Genomic DNA, 20,395 nt, shown 5'->3' on the forward strand with positions numbered 1-20,395 from the left:
AAATTAATGTAAGAATCTTGGGGCCAAATGTACGACCATTTTATTATGTGACTCACGATTTGCGTTTTTTTGTGAATCACAAACTGCGAGTCGCAAAACAAAATGTATAATGGAGTCAACCACACTGTCTGCATTCGCAAACGGGTCGCAAAGGACCTGCCTCATCAATAATTATGATGAGCCAAGTTGCAATTTTCAACCCATTTGTGAATACCAACTATCACAGGGAAGGTGGCCTGCTGGGGTCAGCAGACCACCATGTCTGTGATTGCTTTGTCAATAAAACATTTTTTTTTAATGCAGCCGTTTTTCCTTAAATGCAAGTCGCAATCCCTATTGTGCGAGTCAGAAACAGGATACCGAGTCCCAAAATAGGAACACTGCATGCAACAAGGCAATTTTGCAGGCAAATTTAGGACTTTGCTACTGCAAAATAGCTTTGTACATCTGGCCCATAGTGACCAATTAATCTTAACTATATTTTTTCTTAAGACCCATCTACCTTTAACCCATTTTGAAGTCCAAGAAGTTGTTCATGGAACACCAAAGACTAAGTAACCAACAGGTTACTACTGAAAGTAATAATATCAGGCAATAAAATGCAACAGGCTAAAATTGTGTTCTAGAACTAGGAAGTGGAGGGTTTCAAACTTATGAATGCATTATGAAGAATATATTGTCATTTTTTTATGAAGTAACAGGAGAGTGATAGGCGGGGTACGGCTGGCACACCAAGATGACAGTTGCATGAACCTGCGGCTCTCAATCATCCCAACATGAATCTTGCTCAAACACCACATACTAGGCACCATCCTCTCCGGTCAGGCAGTGGAAAGCAAAAAGGAGTGCTCAAGACGACACGCTATGCTCAGGTGGCCTCCAGTACCCTAGAATACATGAGATGATCCTTTGTTGCTGTGGGCCTGAATATGAAAATGATGCCTGGTCCCCGGTGACACAGACCTCCGTGGCCCACTCCCTGATCGGCGACTGTACAGGCCCACAATATCAGGAGCATGAGAGGACCAAGATTGCACTGTACGGCACGTGAGTGACTACGGAACCACTCTGGAGTGGTGCCTGGAGAAAATCTGCCAGAGGGCAGAAAGGTGAGCAAAGGTGCAGGAGCGACGTGGGATCAGGGGCTTTGGGCCTTGTGAACACATGGGCACTCTCCCCCACCCCACCTTACCTTGTTAGCGACTGGAGAGGGACGCCTCACTGCTGTGTGGCTGCCCTGGGCGGGGCACACCCCGTGGAAAGCTAACATAGGTGGCATGAGGCTGCCCCCAGCTATGGGTCCAAGGGCCAGATGTAGGTAGGTTTCCTTTTGCGAGTTGCAAATTGCGAGTCCCAGCGACTCGCAATTTGCAACTCGCAAAAGGAAATGCAGAAAGGTGTCTCAGACACCTTCTGCGACTCGCTATGGGGTCGCAAAGACCCACCTCATGAATATTAATGAGGTGGGTTGCAGTTTGCGACCCCATAGCGAGCCTAGGCACTCACAGGGATGGTGGCCTGCTGGAGACAGCAGACCACCATGTCTGTGACTGCTTTTAAATAAAGCAGTTTTTTTTTTCTTTTTGCAGCCCGTTTTCCTTAAAGGAAAACGAGCTGCAAAAAGAAAAATTACCGAAACCATTTAGTTTCGGGTTTTTTCAGAGTAGGCAGTGGTCCATAGGACCACTGCCTGCGCTGAAAAATATTATTTTTTGCATTCACAAAGGGGAAGGGGTCCCATTAGGACCCCTTCCCGTTTGCGAATGAGTTACCATCCACTTCAAGTGGATAGTAACTGCGAGTTGGTTTGCGACCGCTTTCGCGGTCACAAATCAACTCTACATCGCGATGCGGTCGCAAATAGGAAGGGAACACCCCTTCCTATTTGCGAGTCGGAATCACATTTTGTGAGTCGGTACCAACTCGCAAAATGTGACTCTGCATCGCGGAAGGCCTTTTGCGCCTCACAAACTGCATTTTTCGCCGTTTGCGAGGTGCAAAAGGCTACCTACATCTGGCCCCAAGTGAGAGAAAGCTGGCCCTGATAGAAGAGCCACAGTGAATGCCCTGTGTTCTGCTTGGATTACTTAAAGTGCTTTCACGTAGTAAGTCAAGTTACTACACCTGCCTGGCCTGGCAGGAGCATCCCGTATTTGAGTTTGTTGATTGTCTAGGGGTAGCTAACATTGGTGGCAAGTGGCTGCCCCCTGACACCTAAATTGGGTGACCCTTGGTGGAAGGGAGAGGTGGCAGGGTGCTTATGCCATGACTGTCTGCAGGGTGACAGGGCCCACAAGAGGTGTAATTGCCTGGAAGAGTAGAACCCAGGTGGCAGTTTCACTATTGGGGTGCTGAGAAGAGGAAAGCAGTGCCGCTGGAGGTGATAGCCCCTGGAATTGCCAGCACCATGTTCCTGTCTGCCGCCAACTCCGGGGCAACTGCCCAGGCCTGTGGTGGCTAAATTGCTGATTTGCTGCTGCAACTGGCGAGTGAGGCAGGCCCGTTCTGAGTAGGGAGTGGTCAGGTCATGTTGTTCCCTGACTTCACGACTGTGGAGCAAACCAAACAAGCCTCCTTTTTGGCAGGGAAGTGAACACTGCGAGAGGAAGGATTCCAACACTCCCTTATATTCCATGCCAAGCTGAAGATTATGGTAGACTGCCAATCGTACTTCTGCCAAGACCCAGATGGAGCTTGGACTTGGCTGGAAACTTATAGGTCTGGGGCTGACAGGCCCCCAGATGAAACACGAGAGGCACCCTCATGACGTAGGAAGCAGCGAAGATCCCTGGGCTGCCCACAAGCTGATCCCCTGACAAAACCCACCCAGTCACAGACTGACCTGGGTATGGTAGCGGCATTGCAGGTCCAGGTATCGCTGGTGGGAAGAGGGACCACTGACAAAGAGAATGGCAGTAGCTCAGACCAACATGACAATGCCTTGGATTCTGATTCTGTTCCTCCTGAGATGGATGTGCTCCCGCATGTGACTCTCTGGACAGCAGAGGACATTGCTTGACGGGCACCTCCACTCCTACTGGATAGGCCTAGGTTCAGATGTGGGTAGTGGCCCCACTGCATGGTCAGATGCGGTCCTTGGTGGTAGACTTGAAGAATCACTGTTGCCTATACTCCCTATCACCACTCTGGAGCGGTGATGCTACTTATTTCTCTGTTGTTGGACTACATGGTTTGGGATGCCAGCCATAGCTGGACTGCTCCAGGCTTAGGGAGTTAGACTGTTTACTTATTGTTAGTGTCCTGTGCTGTCTTCGGAGTGACAAATCTAGATGCAGGAGCCGTAGGGTGCAGGAAGCTGGCAGGGGTGCTGCTCTATGCTCCGCTGCAGTGTTATAGGCTACATGGCCAATACATCTAACACCTACAAACTGATGATTGGAACAATTGTGGACTGGGCTCAATGACCAAACATCACAAAATCCTGACGTATTTAAAAAGATGGGGTAGTACACATCACCCTACTTCAAGAGTCACACCTCACACTCGCGGAGGCTGATCGCCTCCACATACGATGGCGAGGGCAACTCCATACAACCACATACTCAGCCTTTGTGAGGGAAGCAATGCTCTGGGTGCAAGCTGGGGGTTCTCTTAGAGACTACCACTGTGGACCTAGATGATATTAGGCCTTGAACCAGCCATGTTTTCGGTACCACTTAGGGGGATGGGTTCTAATATGATTTATTGACAAGGTATGGACACCTAGAGATGGAAAATATGTGATAGCAAGTCACATCTCTTTGCGAGTTACCACTCCATTCCCAAGATAATTTTTATTATTGAGAATGTTATTAAAAATGACAATTACAGTAAATGTGATTATATAAATTGCTAAAAACGTATAATAGTAATTATGATTAGATTAAGTACACCAGGTAAAATGTAAATATTTTTTAATTCATTTCTTTTACCAGAGCTGGTGGTGAATGACAGTGCAGCATCATGAAAAAGACTGAAACAAGCACATCCTGTCCCTCTGATTCTCATTGTATAATTCATTTATGGTCAAATGTCCAACATGGAGGTACACTGACAAGCCCGCAGGACTACTCATCATGGAAAACTTTGTCAGAGGCAGCTCAAGTAAGGAATCACATTCCACTCTTACACATTGTGAGAAATGTGGAAAGCAACACAGTTCCCCAAGTATTTTACCACAGGAGGTGCAAGAGCTTGTTTACTATGAAGAGAAATTTACAGACTGTTAAGTGCAAAGCTGATGCAAGCGTCAGTGATGATGCTGGAACGAGTGAGTGTACGAGTAAACTATTTTTTGGAAAGATAAAATGCTACAAGGGAACATCAATGTGTGAGAAATTAATCAAGGCCACTGTTTTTAGAGTTGACAAAAGGCTTCAAGAGTATGCAACCATTAATTGTGATTCAAAGATCTTAGCAATTTGTAGTAGGGGCATAGTGGCTGCAGAAGCCCATTATCATGCATCTTGTTATAGGAACTATACAAGGGTTAAAGCAAAGGATGAAATGAATGTATCTAGCATTCAAACTGATGATCTTTACAAAATTATGAGAGATGACGCATTTGATGAACTATTTCAATACCTTAGAACTGTGATTATTCCTAACAAGGAGATAATACCTGTGACAGCTCTCACTGAAAGGCTTAAAAGCCTCATGACACACAGAGGAATACAGGGAATAGACAGATCAACCAAAAAGCATATTAGAAGAAAATTGGACTCTGAGTTTAGTGACAGCCTACACATACTTCCAGACAACCACGGAAAATTATTGGCCTAACCTGATAGTGTCATTCTACAGGACGTTGTAAGAGAAAACCAGAGTTTGAAAAGAGAATTATCAGTTTTAAAGGTTAAGCAACAAACATGAACAAGATCATTGATGAGACATCATTGCACATAAGAACAATAATTAAAACAAACTTAATATCAACGCCCTGGCCATATCACCCATCAGACGCTGATAAAGACTAATTTACAGTGCCTGATTACCTTAAACAGTTGCTATTAGGACTTCTGACTGGAGAATCAGAAAACACAAAGCAGTCCAAAAGGGTCACTTCACTTATGCAATCATTCAGTCAGGAAATTATATATGCAGTCACAAATGGCCATCAGAAACCTCCCAAGCAATTGTTGCTCCCATATGCCATAATAACGCTGACAGGCAATGTTGGAATCATTTGCACTCTAGACAGACTTGGCCATGGGATTTCACACTCACAATTGGGAGAAAATGATACCACCTTGTGTCTTTAGAAACTTGCTGCTACCTTAAACGACCAAATTGTTCTTCCAGCCGACATTCAGCCTCATGTCTTTACTAACTTAGCATGGAATAACATTGATAGGCTGGAAGAGACTCTTATTGGTAAAGGATAACTCATCGAGTCAATGGTATAGCTGTGCATGCCAGGTTGTTTGGACCACAACCTTTTAAATCTCCTCTCCCAAGCACTGAGAACCAAAAGCAAAGAACCTTGACCAGCACAAATACAAAAGAATTGTTCATGTATGTTTCTTTTGAATTAGTTGGGCCTCAGCCATTGATGACAAGTACCAAAGTCAGGCTGGAATGTTTTGCCCAATCGGAGATTGCACAAAAAAAGAACATAATCTGTTTTTTTACAAGACAAGAAGCGGGCCTCTCACAGATAATACCAAGTTTGACAGGATTTAACATCAGTACTAGAGACCTAGTGAGTGTATCACAGGATTCCATTGGCTACTTGCCCACCATTAATGCCTCTGCAACTGAGTTGACAACTGTTTCTGAAATTTTGAAACAGTCAGAGCTGATAAGGGAATCACTGCATTTGGCAAAAATTGTAGTGGTCTTGGCACAAGCTCTCTATGCAAAAGCAACTGAGATCGTGTGGAAGCATAAAACAGCGTACAACAGAATCATTCTTCGAATGGGCACCTTTCAGCCCATTTTCAATGTCATGTCCATTCGTTGAAAACATTTTCAAGACGGTGGCCTTCGCAACCTTTGCATTGAAGCAGACAGGCTGGTGGTGAAGACCGTTACATTATGAGTGTGGTGGGTTGGCCTCTACCAAACCCGCCACATCTCCACTCATACCGCGTTTGCGGTCGGACCTTCTGGGCCGGAGAGGAGCATCTCCAACCTGGTGGTCCATAGAAGACCACCAGCAGTATTAGGAGTCACCTTTCCACCATGATTTTCCTGGCAGTAGCACCACCACAAAAACCCGGACGGAAAGGCTATGGGTGACAGGGAATTTCTTCCCTGTCACCGCTAGATGCCTCCCCTCCAGCAAGCACAAAACCCCCTAGCCCCCCCCAGGTACAGTACTCTCCTCACCCCAGCCCTCTCCAGGTACAGCGCCCCCCACCCTGCATACATACACACGCACACAGACACCCACATGCACCATGCATACACTCATTCACCTAGACTTACATACACGCATTCACTCACACACATCCATACTCACATTCACCTTAGCACTCATACACGCATTCAACCATGCATACAAACACTCATCAAAACATGCATACACACACCCATCCAAACACGCATACACACACCCTTCCAAACATGCATACACACACCCATACCTACACGCATACACACACACAGAAACACATCCACTCACACACAACACCCCACACCCTCCCGCCCCCCTTCCCTGTCAGACGCTCAACTTACCTGGTCCGGGGAGGAGGTCGTCCGGCAGGGAACGGGAAGGGGCGCTTCCACCTCCGGCAGTGCCCCGCCATCAGGGCACCACCACGCCATATTATTGCACACAATATGGCTGGCGGTGTCCTTCTGGCGGTGCCGGTGGTGGAACTGCCCATGCACCTCTGCCCGCCAGCATGACTACTGCTGGATTTCCACCCAAAGAGTGATGGAAATCCAGCAGTACCCGTAATATGGTGGGCGGAAGACCGCCAACACTGGCGGTCTTCTGGTGCCCATGGCTTTGGCGGTCTCCAGGTAAGACCGCCAAAGTTATAATGACCACCATAGTCTCTGACATAATGAAGGCACATGAAATAGCCGACCAGTGAAACAGTGAAAACTATGCATATAATCTATGTCAACATATGAGGAATACAGTGAAGTTTTATTGTTATAATTTAAGGACTATATCGTTATTATTACAATTAATAAACATAATTATTTTTAAATTAACCAATCTGGTGGATTTAGATTTATTTTTCCACATATTATGATGAATTTGTATGCTATTTATCAAAAATATGAGGAGATGGCTCAAATGTAAGTCAACTGTAATTATGTCATGCCGTGATAAGCCGTTATCAAAAAAATGATGTCTCATGTGTTATGAAGGGACATTGCAATGGAACACTATCAAGTTAAATTGCAGATTTGGACAAATTTGAGGACCACAGCATTCTTTATCACTGTATAAGATTGATGCCCTAAGGAAGTTCACATGTGGTGAATGAAATGTGTTGACTGTTTCCCTTCTCTTTATGGAAGAAAATAAAGGACATATTGGAGTAATTCTGATTGGATGATTTAAGTTATTTGGAATTTGCCAGTGGCCCTCCAATTGGATTATATTCCCTGGGCACTACAGGAAATTGGCCAGTGCTCAGGTGTCCGGGTGAATTGGAGCAAGACTTGTGTGTTCCTGGTGGTTGACGGCTTCTGCCGTCCCATCTCCTGTCCATCTGACAACTTGGGCCCGCTCACTTTTAAATACCGGAACATCCAGGTTTTTAATTACTTTGGGGATCTCTGTGGGGGGAACATGGGAAAGGTCTGCTGGTCCCTGAATCCTGCGTCTCTTTCTGGAGCACCCTCACGTTACCCATCTTTATGCGCATTCCGCATTTTTTCATTGCCATGCATCCAAGGCTTCTTTATTTTTTCACGAACTTCCCAGTGAGAGTCCCGTGGGCTAGTTGCAGAGGCTGGACATGCTGCTCTGAGAACTGATTTGGGAGGGGGGATGCCAAATGGTTGCTTTGGCTACTCTCCACTGCCCTCCCACTGAGGGTGGACTGGAAGTGCCTGATTTGAACTGTACTTTTTGGCCGCCTAACTTCAGTGGATCACAAAGTGGCTTGATGAAACAAGTTGATCAGAGCTGGGCCATCTAGGTGCTGAATCAAACCAGGGGATATTACTGGTGAAACTACTATGCATCCCTCACCCGGGCATTTTGCTGTCTGCAGCTCTTACCAGCTGGTACCGCGGACTGCATCATACTGATACCACAACTCCCTATGCCCCTGAACTCCCATTGGTGGGCCTTCCCCTCGGTGATCCTCTCACCTTTTTTTACAGCGGGAAAACTGGTTTCCTGGAAGGACGTGGGTATTGAGACCTAGGTGACTGCTTCCAGATGGGCACGTTTGTCCCTTTTGGTGACCTAGTGGAGCAGACTGGGCTCTCCCTGGGACAATCTCTCACTCATGAAGCACTTAGGCATGCCCTGCAGGAGCTGTGGGGTAATGCTGACATGGAACCACCCACACACACGGTTCTTCAACTCCTCTTGACAATGGATGGGGCCACTCACCTTGTTACATGATTCTATAGAGCACTAAACGGATGGGTCAGCAAACCTCTAGATGCCCTTTGGGCCCGCTGGATGATTGACATGGGGCGCGACCTGACAGATGCTGACTGGGGGAAAGTGCTTCCCTACCCACAGAGGTTCTCATGTAATTCGGGGCTCAAATACTTACAATTCAAGTACATAGAACCTACTCCACCACCCACAGGATCAGAACCTTTTATGGAAGCGACCCCAGGGGATGCCTATGCTGTATGAATTTAGATGCTGACTTTGGCAATATGATCTGGGAATGCCCCAAGCATGATGGATTTTGGGACAAGGTTATTTAGAGACTGAATCAGACACTGAATAGGCCACTTGATATTACTCCTGCAGTTTACCTGCTGGTCCTCTTCCATAGGCCGCCCCCAAGAAAGTAGGGAATAGACTTGTGGATCTTGCCCTGGCCTTGGCCAAGCAGCGAGTGGCAATGGCGTGGAAGTCTCCTAGGTTAGAGACTTGGATGGGTGATGTCACATGATGGGCATGAGCAGAAGAAAGGGCACTACAGTGGGAGGAGGTACGAGTTGTCAGGCGTCAGCCCTTTGTGCTCCTGTGGATGGAGGTGGTTGACGATTGGGAGTCCCATGACATGGTGGATGACTCAACAGGGGACAAGAGTGTTTGGTTGGACTGGTAGACATGACCCATTTGTGGTGGCAAACCAGACCCTAACGGATATCCATGACTGTAAACCCTGGGTGACTGATGGGGAAGGCAGGACGGGGCAGGATGGCCCTGGTGTACTACCTTGTTGACACCCAGGACATGTTGTGCCAGCTTTTCCCCCTCACATATGTCCCTTCACCGTACCTCACCCTGCGCTGGGACAATGACCCCCACATAAAAGATTCTCCCCTGAAGTTGATCACGTACTCCCACCACACACAGTGACACAGTTGTAGTTTCGTAGTATTTTAAGAAACTTTTGCAACTATTACTGTTATATGGCATTTATCTCTCCTGTGAATGTGTCTGCACCCCTGACCCTTAAAAAACATTTGATTGCATTGGTTTGCAATGAGCTTCGCAATGGACATTGCTCATAAAGTATGTTTTGAAAAGGTCTTCCGTGTGGAGAACTACTGCAGAACCACTGAAGTATCGAACTAATACTTACATAGATTGTATTTCTGCGATTTCTGAAATGCCAATAAATAAGTGTTAAAAAACAGGAGAGTGATGGGATGTACAATAGGTCTAGCACAACAGTCATGAAAATACATATTGATGCTCAAGAGTTCTTTAGCTCTAGAGGTCGAGTTCAAGGAAAAATCCAAAAGATGAGTGAAGTTGCCACCCATATACACCGACATGACATTTTCTTGTTGAAAGGTGTTTACCAACATCCATAAGCTGATTGTAGCTTAGGAGATACAAAGCCCTACTGCATGTAAGCATCTGGTATTTTTATAGTGTAATGTGAACCTAGCCAAAAGACAGGGTAGTGTATCAGAAAGGGTGGGAGTGGCTATAACATCAATTATGAGGATGGTAGTCTTGCCTGCTGCCCGCTACCTACTGATGCCATGCCAGGAGCCACAGGAGTTGGATAAAGTAAGTTCCCATATCAAAACTGTCCCCATTCAGTCATGGATTTTGTTTGCAGGAAAGTATTGTATGCCACATTCCTTCTGCCTCTTCTCTGCATACAAATGATGTATAAACATGAAGTCAAGCTTTAGTGTGCTTCTTTTCTCTAGCTCTGTTAGGTCACATTGCAAACTACTTTCGTGGTTTTTGCCATCCATCATGTCCCCACTAAGGATGTTCCCTAAGTCCATTTATCTGCCCTTCAGAAACTATTCAGCAGCGATACAGTGTGGTCCCTGCTTCTCCAGTCTCACTTCAATCCTATTTCTAGAATTGCGTTTTTTTTTTTTTTTTTTTACAAATGCCTCCTAATCTGGGCACTCTGGGTATTTCTTTAAATAATGTGAATGCCTCTATCTTATCATTTTCACTGAGGGTTACTCATATTTTGAGGTTTGAGTTGCTGACTATGGTATTTTATGTTGATTCCTAACATTCGACTGGCAAACCCTGGGCACCATCCTTCCAAAGACATGCCATTAGAGCTCTCTGTGTGTTTCTTCTAGGGCAGTACCTGCATTTCCCACTCATGGTTTTACCCATCTTTTCAACGTTCCTTTGGACTTTTTTTATGAGACTTGTTGGTACAGTCAATGCAGAGTGACTCCAATGCTCATTGATATTGTGTGCATTCATATAGCACCATAAAGGTAATATAACAAGTGAGAAAAATACTTAGCTTTTTCTCAAAATACATTTTCTCTCCAAATTATCACATTTTCCAATAAAATGAATATGAGTGGAATGTGCAACGTGCTTAGTTGATAATTTCGAAGTAGAATAAAATGCCCAAAAGTAGCACACAATCCCAGTTTCATGAGCTAAATTATGATGTTATATTTTAAGCATGCAAGCTTTATGACAGCCTAAACGAGACATCTCCTTTTTGGGTCTGACTATTATTTGAAACACCTATTGTTACAAATTATTTAAAATGTACATGGATTTAGGTCCGCCCAGTGCATAGTATCTCTCTCACATCATGCTAGTAGGTGTTTAGTATATCATTCTGCAGTACATTGCAGTATCTGGGAAACTATTTTACATCTCAAAGGTACACTGAATCATCACAGACAAATGCACGCCTTTTTCCGAACCCCTCGCCGATTAAAGCTCAATATATCATTTAGCTTAAGAGACCACACAGAGCTATTAGTTCTGCCGTTAATGTGTGATACTATATGCATCTACCATTTGTACACGTCAGTATTTGCATGCGTTAGCATATGAAAGTCAGGTCTATCAACGTTGCAAATGCTCGATTCCACGTTCAAAACTCGTGTTATCCTTGAACGACCACCCGGGCTTTCCCACCTGCACAGGAGAGACACTGATTCTCACGCTGCTCGTGTAAATATGTGAATTTTCTGCTTGTGTGCGTTTTTAGGGGGAGGAATGAGGAGAGGGGTTAGTAGTGACGCATATGAACTTCCCACATTTGGGTGTCCACACGGTATACAAACCTGGTATTTCATGTATAAACCATCTGCAGTTATAGAGATGGTGCTTACATTACAACCTTCCCGCTACAGTTTAAAGGTTAGCACTATGTATACATGTCACTTCAATTAAATATAAAATAGATACATTATGAAGAGAACACTTTAAGATTTCTTTTATCTGTGTCTAAAAGCCATGACTGGCCCTGCAACTCCTCAAGTCGGACATTTTTAGAACTGTATTTATGTTACAGCCATAACAACTCAGAAACTAAAAAAACTATTACGAGCTCATAAAAGTGTGATTGTTGAAAAATAATTCTTAATGGTAACTCAGGACCGGTCCTGATAAAACTGGGTTCAGACTGCGTTTGCCTGTCAGCCTGCCATCCGTGTACTCGCACTGACTTGGCAGCGGGTACTGCCCAGCGCATCCCGTTCGCATTCTGTCTGACCCTCTCCCCCTCATCCGAAAATTGTGCGGCGTGGCAGGGGTCTCCATCAGCCCATTGGTCTGTCGCAGAGCCTTCTCCGCTCTCCTTTATGAAACTTGGTGGCCTCAAGAGAAGGAAGTAACCAATGCCACTGTACTGATATGTATTCAAGGCAAGGACGGGGCAGTAGTTTAACGATGCCTTGTGAAAAGGTCGTAGGAGCCTGGGTAATACAATATGTGGTAGGATATGAGTCACATGACCGAAATATGAATGTAAATTGCTAAGAAATGCGGGTATTACTGGAGTTGATCTGGCATAGCCACTTGTGAAATTTGATCCATGTTAAGAATTAACAACTTCTCTGAACACTCCCTGCAAACTCACGGCTCGTACACTGACCCCTCTGCTTCCTGTTTGTTTATACACCATCCTCTGTCCTCCCTGTCCCTCTGAACACACGCTGCACCTCTGATTCCCGCACCCTCTGCTCACACACTGACCATCGACCATCTACTCTCTGCCCTCTGTGACACATACTACCCTGTTTGCTCCCTCCTCCTCTGCTCCCTGCGCCATTTAATTACTCGTTACCCTCTCTGCTTTTTGTACATACGTAGCCTCCTCTGTCCCAGCACCACCGGCTTACACACTTTCCTTTTCACTGACCTCTCTACTTTCTGGCCCGTAGGTATACTTTCTTTGAGCCGCATTTGCGTCATTTCTTGACGCGCAAACGCACAAAATATAATTGTATCTTGAAAGTTTGTACCAATTTTGCGTCAAAAAATGACGCAAATGCGGCGCAAAGAAAGTATAAATCTGGGCCTCAGTTCCTTCAGCTCCATGCCCGCTTCCTCACACGCTGCCCCTCTGCACATTCACTGCCACCTCTTCTTACATGAATCCCACCCTTTGTCCCTTCTGAGCACAGGCCGCTGCCTCTGCTCTGCATACCTTCTGTTCACACACAGCCCTCCTCTTCTACTCCTTCTCCTCACACACTGCCCCATTGCTCCCTGCCCCCTCTGCTTCTTGCCCATCTGGGCCTACACAGACATCTCTTCTCACTGCCCTTTCTTTCCCCTGCCCCACGCACTTTCCTCCCTTTTTCCAAATCTGTTAGCACAAAGCCCCTCTGTTTTCTTTGCTCTAATTATACCTTCGAAGCGATATGTCTGTATCCAAATACCCACAAACATGATGATTTGTGGGTATCCACATATCTTTTGTAGGTAGTTTTCCAACCCGGACGTGCCCAAATATTTCGTCAGGGATAGGCAGTATGAAAATGAGTCACCAGTGCACTTAATGGACATATTGGTGAAGGAGTTTCTTTTCATGAAAATATATTTTCCCTAAGAAGAAATAAAAATGAATTGTTACACTGGCAATTCTATATAACTTTCTCATGGATTGTTCATTAACCAAAAAGTATACATGAGTGAATTGTGCAAACTGATAAAACCCTACTGTAGATTTAAGGATTACACCTGAGGATCACTTAAGAGGAACAAACCAATTTGCCAAATCGTGAAGTGGAAGAAGCCACCCATTTTTCCCATTCCGCTCATAAAAATGTCAACATCCAATTTTGGGTGTTATGTTTAATGTGTCTGGTTCCCCTTAGCTGCAAAACATTGTTTAGAGAGAACCACACGAGCAGCATGCACTGTCCTATGTTTTACGTTTCTGGTTTGTTAACTTCATTCCAACACATTTTATTTCCATTGTAGGGGGAAGCCGATAAGCTAAATTTGACACATTTGCACACTGGTCAACGTCATCTCACCCCAGAATTAAAACCAAATGCACAGCCCTAGCCACCTGTAGTTATTCTTTATGCTGTGTTAGAAACGTTTGCACTGCAACTCCCCCTGCTGTGCCCATTTTGCCTCTTAGTGAAGCATGCCAAAACACTTTCAGGATACTAAAGTTAGGGCCACTGGAATAATACGATTCTGTGGCTGGAACTTTTTTTTACATAATTATTGATTTGTCACATAATCCCTCATCTGGTGCATTATCTGCAAATTTTACCCAAAAAACAGTTTCTAGGTCAAATGGATCAATAGTTACAAAAAACTTTGGGACATATGTTTGCGCACAGAAGAAGACACTTCACAAAGTTTAACTGATCATCTTTCAGTTGCTTATTTCTGTATTTGGTTGTTAAACTGAGACTAATGAGGTGAAATCTTTGGTCATAAAATATTACCTTGTGTAAAACAGATAAAATAATGAAGTAATACTATAAAAAAGGGCCGCATTATGCCGTATAATTTGCGTTTTCTTGACGCATATTTTAGTGAACTCTGCTGCATGATTAGGTACTCCCCTGCTACTTAATTCCAGTGGCCCTTACTAAAGTCAAACCAATTCATATTGTCAATGCCTGCTTGCATGCATAATGGCCGTTAAACTATGCACTTCCATAGGTACACAGTGTTTATTTATGCAAGGCAAGTGGAAATAGTACTGAAAATGGATTAAACCACTTTGTCAAATTTAAAAACATAGGGCATGATTTAGATATTGGAGGACAAGTTACTCCGTCACAACAGTGACAGATATCCCATCTGCCAAAATCTAAATCCCTTAGGATATATTGGGATTTAGATTTTGGTGGATGGGATATCCGTCACCGTTGTGAAAGAGTAACTTGTCTGTCAATATCTAAATCAGACCCATAGTGCTCAAGTGATTCAGTGTCTTGTATGAATCCTTGTGAAAGTCCTTGCTTTTTAGTCGACAAAACTTTGTGTATTTGAAATGTTAAATGCTAGACTGGCTCAATGTATCAGGCATCACAGTGGGAATTATGGCAATATGCATCACCAAGTAGTTTGGGATTTTAGGCCTTCATTTTTGGAAGCAGTCAAAAACTATCAAAGTGGTAGTGAAAACACATGGATTTCATTTCAAATGCAGGTATTAATATTCCAATTCTATTGTGAAGACTTTCTGACTTCTCTAAAACAAAAGGGCTTGCTAAAAATATTATTGCCCATCAAAATGAGTGCCCATCCAATGGCTGTGTTTCCTATACTAAGGGCCTGGTTTCGATATTAGCGGATGAGTTACTCCATCACAACAGTGACGGATGTTCTGTCAGCCGAAATCTAAATCCCATTATTGCCAGTTCAGACCTATTAGCTTTAGTAATGCTTTATGTTGATGGATGTTTACTCTTCCAAGATGGTGAATTTCAATCTTGGAGTGGTACATTACAAGAAAATGTTAAATGTATGCAAAAGGACATTTAAAAAAAGGAGTAGCCTGGAAACAAATTGCAGTTTCCGATCCTCCAATAAACAACAAAAACAGTGGAAAGTAAACATGAGAATAATATGGAGCAGTGAGGGGGAGTGACAGAGGAGGTGGGGGGCTTAAATAAGTGTGGTAGGGCAAGAAGGTGAGGATTATTGTCACACAGGTCTTCAACAACAGATGAGACCTAAAAATAGGAGTAGAATTGTGAAGTTTTCTGCATGTTGTGAGGTCTTTCATCAGAACAGTGAGGTATTACTTTTGATTGGTATATGTTAGTCCTACAACCTTTACGGAATCTTTCAAGTATTTTCAAAATTTGCCTTATAAGAGAGCATGCCAGGAAAAGTCTGTATTATTCATCATATACAGTATTGTATGCCTCTCTTTAAAATGGGTACTGTAGTCAATTCCATCACTATTACTTGGTATTTTTCTCAGCTGTGTGTGTCATCCTTGTGTATGTGTGAAAACATTTTGTTTTTCAATAGCTATTCCCTGAATACCCACACCATACCTTTTTGAACAAGAAAAGAAAGCAAAATGTGCTATTTGGTATGACTGTTAGACGGGACTTCACGCCCAGTCATTTTTTCAAAAGCACCAAATGGTCCATCTGGTGTAGCTTCTTATCATATGTCTTACACTGACACATTCGAGGCAGGGCTGCCCATTCTGCATTTCACCAGTAGGCTGCAGGACATTGGGATGTCGCCAGGCCTGGGTGAGCTGCTTTGACCTAACAAAGCTACCATTCTAGATGCAGACTCCTGCAGTTTGGGGCTGGTTAGAATAGTTTTGCTAAGGCTGATTTTGATTTCCAAAGGCCTGTTGCTTTTGTGGACCTGCGAGCAGCATTTGCCATGCTCCCATGGGGCAAAATATTGCAAGTCTGTTTAGGTTTGAGTATTCCACTCGACATGTTAGCTGTAATCAAACACCTACACTCAGGTAACTATGCTCATGTCCACAGTGGCAAAAATGGCAAACTTATGTGGAAAATAGAAATCAAAAGAGAAGTTTGCCAGGATTGTGTGTTAGCATCAACATTATTTCTCCTTTCATAAATGGCTGCATAGAATTCTTGTCTAATTGTGTGAATGATTCATCCACAATGGCAGTACAAAAGATCCCAGCATTGAATTGGCAACGCATTTCTATTGATATCCAAAATGCAGAAAGGTCTCTAGATCCTGATTAAGAATTTTAGTACATTTTGGATAAAAAAGGCTTAGGGATACAAGCCCAACATACTAAATAATGGTATTTAACCCTCAGAGGCCATGTAGATGGAGAATAACTCTGGGTACCAACTCTTTGGAAAGAGTAAAGTAATTTGACTTTATGGGCATCAGGTTATCTGACTCTGATAGATGGGGCAAGTAAATGGGAAAGAGTAAGCTTTTGTTAAAACATAGGGTGTGTGCCATAGCCAAATTCTGCAGGGTTTTCACGAGCTGTTCAATTTCCCTTTTATAAGATCGCTGTTGAGGCTGCCTCAGAATAGTCCTCTCTTACCCTTATATATAGATGTAGGCCACCAACCGATAATGGAGCATACCAGACTGAACCCAATCTTATACTGGGTTAGAGTTCTACCGAAGAACTAGCCCATTTTAGAACAGGGTTGTGTAATTTCATCAGCAGATCACAAGCGTTCAAGATCCCATGAATGAAGTACAGCAAAGAGTCATTATTTAACCTGGGATTCGGAGAATTCTGGTTTAGCGTATCTTCCATTTCTCCTAACGAGCCCTACACGTGAAGAAAAGTTTTTGGCGCCATACTCATGGAAAAAGAGGAATACATCTTCCTTGGGGAGCTTAACTGACTCTTTTTCAAATACAAAATCTGCCTTTAAATTAGAGGAATATTTATATTACCTGCAAACCCCGCTCTGCAGGAAACTATGTACAATTAAGGTTGGGCGCCCTTCCCTTGGCATCTTTATGAGTAGCTGGTCAGAACTAAAGGCATGTTATCGGACATGTCCTATATGTAACACTAGTTATGAAAATGTTGAACATGTATTTTTTTTTCATCTTTGATCCGCATATAAACTGGTTCAATAAAAATGGATTAAACCACTTTCCTTAAGCCTAGGAATTAGGTATTATTGGGAAGCATTGAGGATCTGTAAGGCAGATACCACCCATATGTTATGTTTGCAGTATCCAACTCCCTTACAGCAGATTGGTTTTTAAGATTAAAACAGCTTGGCACTAAATATTGACATGCACTTTTTATACGCATAATATTTTCCCTAGTCATTCTGTTTTGCTTGCTCACCTGGTGCCCGTGCTGGTAGCTGGATTTAAAATTTGAGGAATTATTTTTCGAAAATTTAATCTGAATGTTTTTATCTCTAGCTTCTTTCCTTTTTTATGTTTTTGACATATTTTACTTGTTATGTATATTAACGTGTTGCATGTGTTGTTGATGAATTTAACTAATTCAAACTGACAGATAAATAAATGATTCCCAGTCCATCCCCGAACACATTTATTGTTTTTTTTTACATCAAATCAAGTTTGATATATTACCATCTAAAAATGAAAAGTGCTGCATAATGAAGGATGAAAGGCTGAAAGGATCTACTAGAATTTGAACCTGTGACTATGATGTCAAACACAGATTCATCCCATGGATGCATTAGTCAACTGAGCCAGGAGACCCAGAAATTACTTCAAAATCTACCCCTCAAAAATGGAACTGTAGGTGTATTGAGAAAATCAGTGGGTTTTAGATGGTGTTCTCCAGTAAGACACTGGAGAGACGCGCTGTTATACCACTGAAGCCATCGTTTTTTTATACTAATTAATTTTGGTAAACTTTGTCTTCTAGTGGAAGTTACTATTACCTAGATTATCCTAGATTCACCAAGCCCCACTCAATTGTAACATTGTATCAATGCACTCTTTTTCACCTATTGTACCTTGTCATTTGTTCTCAGCTACGTTTTTCAATGATTCATGAGGATTGGCTGGAGTCTCAAAAGTTGTAAGGAAGTTAAGGTCTCAACGCCTATGAAACATTTCACTGCGGTGATAAGAGAGTACAGCTGATTTGCACCACACTCTCATCAGTATTGGAAGACCTTTTGATTACAATGCGCTACCATGACATAAAATGTTGAAAAATATGAATCCAGGTTTATCTAAAGATCTTTAATCGCTGCAAAACATGTAAAGCGATTTCACAATGGCGAATCATCAATGACTATGATTAAAATACGAAATTGTTAGTTGGAATGCTATGTACTCAACATGTACTGTGGCACACCAAGACCCTGTCTACCAGTTCAGGGCTAAATTCAGAATTGTACTGTAACTATCTCACGCTCAAAATGTTCTTATGACAGAGTCTGAAAGGTCAAAAGTGGCAACATTTATCTTGGCAAAAGGCTCAGAAAGAAAATCACAATTAGCAGAATTCTGTGTCTTAAGTATTGATTCTGCATGTTCTATCTCAATTCCAAGAAATCTCAGAGTAGGAGGTTTTTACCACACCTGATCAATACTTCACTCTGCGATAATTGTATTTACCAGGTGTGGTAAAGACCTCGTCCTATCACCCACGTTAGAATCTGGGCCCTACTGCCAGTATCTTTGACCCCTTTGAGCGCAGTCATGTGACATGGCAACCAACTGCTTTTCGAATACATAAATGATTAGGTGGCTGCATAATTGCAATGTGAGCTCATTTTTAACAGGAATATTTTAACAAGTTTATTCTGACCTAAATGTGAGGTCAATCCCCTGTTATACAAATGAAAGTTAATTCCATGGTCCACATTTATAGATATATCTTAGGTATCCACTTGAGAACTTTTGCTGAACAAGTGGGAATTTTTGAACATATTCAGATGTAGTGGGATGGGCAAAGGTTATTTGTGGAAGCACATCACATGATGTGCATTTAACAATGGATGGATTGACCTTTTGCCTAAATAGGGGAATGTCTGTGGGCAGGGTCTACCCAATTTGGGCCAGTAGTTGCAGGTGAGGACTACCTGCACTACTTGGTGGAGGACTGTAACTTATTTTCCCATCATTAACGTTTAACCCAGACTAAGAGAGAAAGGCAGAAGTGGGACGAAGGTGAGAGAATGATGATAACAAATTGACAAATGAAGAATGAGGCAATGAAAATAACTTGCAAGAGTAAAATAAAGGGGCAGCACATATAGGGTGGTGGTTCAAAGAGGCATGACGTGGAATGAAGACTAGACAGCCCTGGTATTCATAAATTCCAGCATTTGTCAGGCCAGCCACAGACTTTTGATGAAAAGCATGGGTATCTGCACTTATTGTTTTACACATTAAATAAGTGGCAGTGCACCCCTCTGATAAATCACCCTTTTGGGTTAGAAGCTTTTACTTCATCAATGTAGCTTGCCACAGGTAAAATACAATGCCTTTCTTGAGCATATCTAACCACTGCATGGGTTGCTGCCCCATTCTGTGGCAAAGCTCAAGAGATGCGTAGCGCCTGTTATGTACATAGGCATAAAGAGCTATTGGAAAGAGTTATAACAAGCACTGGCAATGCCAATACATCTGTCTTATGAAAGCACTGTCAAGTCAGACCAAAACATCAAGGACGTTAATGACCGCCTCCTCCTGTCTGTGCTGCTGCCAGAGAAAAACACTATAAGTTATCTAGTTAGCTAAAACACTTTAATAGCATTAGAATGAAATGTGTGTGCCCCTTAAAGTTCCACCTCAGGCAGCTGGATAAATAAACAAAATGATCACATCTGTGTGGAAGGCAGCACTTTTTTGTGGAAGAACACAACATCGGCCCAATCAAAGCATGTACTCCTGGCTCCCCTCAAATGTGCAGAGCCAAAGTGCCACTCCTGGTTGCTCAATATATTTGTCTGCCAATAGCTGCACTGCAATGCCAGGCCATAATAAATGTCATTGCATTGCATAGCAATCCTGAAATTGCATGTTGATGAAGCCTGCATAATCAGGACACTCTTTCACAATTCAGTCCTCCAGGATTGACATTTATTTACAAAATCAAATTGGAACGTAGTGGCACAGCAAGGTTGTGATGGTCCCAAAAGGAAACAGGTTTCCTAATAG

This window comes from Pleurodeles waltl, chromosome 5 (genome assembly GCF_031143425.1).
Source record: "Pleurodeles waltl isolate 20211129_DDA chromosome 5, aPleWal1.hap1.20221129, whole genome shotgun sequence".
Lineage (NCBI taxonomy): Eukaryota > Metazoa > Chordata > Amphibia > Caudata > Salamandridae > Pleurodeles > Pleurodeles waltl.